Consider the following 3,454-nt stretch of genomic DNA (forward strand, 5'->3'; position numbering starts at 1 on the left):
CACTCTTTCTATGGCAAGCTCTGAATAAATAGCCGCTGTTTGTTCTCATTAGAGTGGTCTTCATTTATTTACACAGGTTTTAACCAGAGGAATGTAGCAATAAATAGATAATTTTATCTCCTGAGTAGAGCCTGAACTGGAAAGGTCTAGACTGGACGTAGGAGAGCAGACTGTAACTTCAAGCCTTGCCTAAGGTAGTGGCAACTGGTATAGGCAGACAACACAACAAATGGAATGAAAAACATCGAGGAGGTATAATCAGCAGGACATAATGTGTGATCTGATTTGGTGGGAAAGAGAAGAAAAGGGTGAGGATGACCCCTGGGTTTGAGGAATTATATAAATGGTGGCATCACTGGCTGAGACAGGGAATGCTGGAGGAAGAGGCTTGTGTTGAGGATGGAGATGAGTTAAATTTAGGGCAGAGATTTCTAAATAATAGGATAAATAATTGGAAGAGTTTGGGTAAATAAGATCACACAAGCAGAGTGTAGAAGCAAAAGAAAAAGTCATTCAATAAATACTAAATATCATCTGTGTACCAGGTATTGTGCTGAATGTTGCTGGTGAATATGGAGGAAAATGGGGACGCTGCAGAAAAAAACAACAGATAAGGCTTCTATGCTCATGACGGTGGTGCTAAGCAGAGTATATGGTACAGTTAAAGTACAGGTTATGCACTGGAAATTCTTGAAACAGGACAGAGAAGTGGAGCTGAAGCACTTTAGGGATGGCAGAGACCCTGACAATCACTTAGTTCAGTAGTTTTGAGGCTAAAAATCATTTGAGGGAGCTTTTTAAGAGTCCTGGCTCCACAACGAGGATTATGATCGAGTAGATTTACACAGTATATATACAGTACAGTGTTTTTTCATTTTTTTTTTTCAAAAAAACTGCTGAGATGACTATCATGGTCACTCAGGTTTGGGGAACACTCCTTTAGTACAGGCTCATTTTATCGTGACAAGGAGAAAATTGAGATGTTCTAAATTAATTACAGCAACTCAGAGGATGGAAGGAAGAGACTAGAGGTTAATCAGTTAACAACTGCAGGACAAAAACAACAAAAGACTACTTATGTTCCTGAGTGTACCTTGGAACTTTGATTTACCTTCCAGGTGGCTATTTCCTGGATTAAATAAAGAGAACAGCCAGGCGCCACTGGCCACTGAGAGCCTTCCGCTGCTTGCTTACTTTGCTTACCCATAAATTTTACAGACTGTTGCCTACAACAGATCCAAAGGAACAAACACTTTTTCCTTATGGACTATGAACCTATCCCAGAGCTTGCCCGGCTTCACCTTCTCGCACTTCCTTTATCTATAGCCAAGTGAAAATTCTTTCAAAACAACTCACATCTTTCTTCTCCCTACTTGACGTATTAAAAAAAGCCCATCGACTCCAGGATTGTGGAGATGTTGCCTTCACCTAGGAGCTACTACTGGTGGTTCAGACTTCATGCCCCAGGACCTGGTCCTTTTCTGGCTAGCATATGGTTCAATAAACCTTTTCTTTTAGAAAAGTTTTTGGCTCTGAAAGTTTTTTGTTTAACAATAAAAAAGGACACAGTCTTAGACAGTTTCAGTGATTTGGTCAATATAATTATATCAGGTAAGGAAAGCAATAAGGAGATACTGCGGAATTCTGAAAGAAAGTGGGGAAGGACTTGGAGAAAAGAGGATGATAAAGTGGTGTTTATGGAAAATAGATGAGGAAAAGGATCAAACGCAAGCGCTGACTAGAAGGATAAGACATTAATCCAGGACTGACTGAGGCATTGTAGTGACAAGAAAGGAGAGTAAGTAGTTCTTTTAAAGACCCATTTGGTGCCCTTGTTGTTTACCACATCATCTGACCTAGTGAGGGGAGAGTTGGAATTTTGTTTAACTGTTGTTGTATTTGTTTATTTTGTTTTATAATCTAAATCCACATTAAACTATCTCCTATGGCCTTCCAGGAGTTAATTGCAGAGAAACCCTGTAGCGCTGTTCATACCTTACTGCAGCTATAATACACTAAGCATTGCTACTCAGAGTGGGAAAAGGTGTCCTCTAAGCAGTCGCAATGGCATCACTTGGAATCCTGTGAGAAAAGCAGAATCCAGGGCTCTACCTCAGACCTACAGAATCAGAATCTGCCTTTTAATAAGATCCCCAGGTGCTCCAAATGCACATTAAAATTTGAGTAGCACTGCTCTAAAGGGTTTCTGATTCTTTAGAATGAGAGGAACAGCATTGAAATAAATAGGAAATAAAGGGCAAACAATTTGTGATTTCAAGCATATGATGGAGCTTGCTTAATGAACTGAGGTAAAATCCACACACTCGTTTTTAGCTAGCCACTTGGATAAACCGTCTCTCAAGCATAGGCAGAGGAGGAGGTTGCAGATGAGGAATGGTATGAAAAGATTGAAAACATTTAGAGTTCCAAGAGTCTTTCCCCTACTGGCTTAAAGTATAAGTCTAAAGTTATTTTAATGATGGCAAAGGGGACTAGACCCTACTCTGAGTAAAGAAACTGAGTAACCCTTACTTAACTTCTCATGGCCTTAGGTTCTTCACTTATAAAAGGAACTACAAACAAAACCTGGGGAGGCTGAGTGATCATTTCTCTCAGCTCTAAAAAGTGTTTATTCTATTGCATTTCTTTTGGTAGATACTGCCTTTTTATTTAATACTTTATAAAATATTAATAATCCTGAAGTAGTTATTGTTATACAAACAAAACTTTCAGGGCTGAAAGCTTTTCTAAAAGAATGGATTTACTGAGCCATATGCTAGCCAGAAAAAAGGACCAGGTCCTGGGGCATGAAGTCTAAACCACCAGTAGCACTAGGTAGAAAAGACAAATGTGTCCATCATCCTGGAGCTGATCCTTGGCTACAGATAAGGGGAGAGGGAAAAGGTGAAGCGGAGGCAGTTTTATGATAGGTGCACAGTCTCTAAATAAGTCATATTTTCTCTATTTAATTGGTAACAACAGTCTTGAAAGTTCATGCATATACAGGATGCGGTGGGTCTAATGGTTAGCTAATAGGCATTTGGAAGTTGATTCACAGCTCAAACATACATTCAGGAATGTGAGCAGCCTTTTGTCAGCCTACAGCTATTAACTGGTTAACTATTTTCTTTTCCTCTCACTCTCTGGGCCTGATGTAATTTAATGTAGGACATCTCAGAATTTTTCTCTTGTCATTATTAACAGGGTAGGACCTTGAATTAATATAAGTTGATTTCTTTCTGGAAGAGAATCTTAGGCCCTGGAAGGAGAGGTAGTAATGAAAGATAAGGAAAAAAGAAAGGGAAAAGGGAAGGAAGAAAATAAACACACACATACACAAGTATACTTGTTTTGCTTTACTTGATACGTTGTGGACTGTTTTGGCCATGGCCTATTAAAAGTATTTCCTCTTTTTTCTTTTTCTTTTTCACCCATGTTTGCCTGCCTCATATAT

General features: G+C 39.1%; 1 protein-coding gene across 9 annotated transcripts in view; it reads right to left on the reverse strand.

The window, feature by feature from the left end:
- The window catches only part of CFAP69 (cilia and flagella associated protein 69), a 52,397-nt gene that overhangs the window by 47,374 nt on the left and 1,569 nt on the right, over window positions 1–3,454 (reverse strand). The window lies entirely within an intron of this gene.

This window comes from Pteropus alecto, unplaced genomic scaffold, assembly GCF_000325575.1.
Source record: "Pteropus alecto unplaced genomic scaffold, ASM32557v1 scaffold69, whole genome shotgun sequence".
NCBI lineage: Eukaryota > Metazoa > Chordata > Mammalia > Chiroptera > Pteropodidae > Pteropus > Pteropus alecto.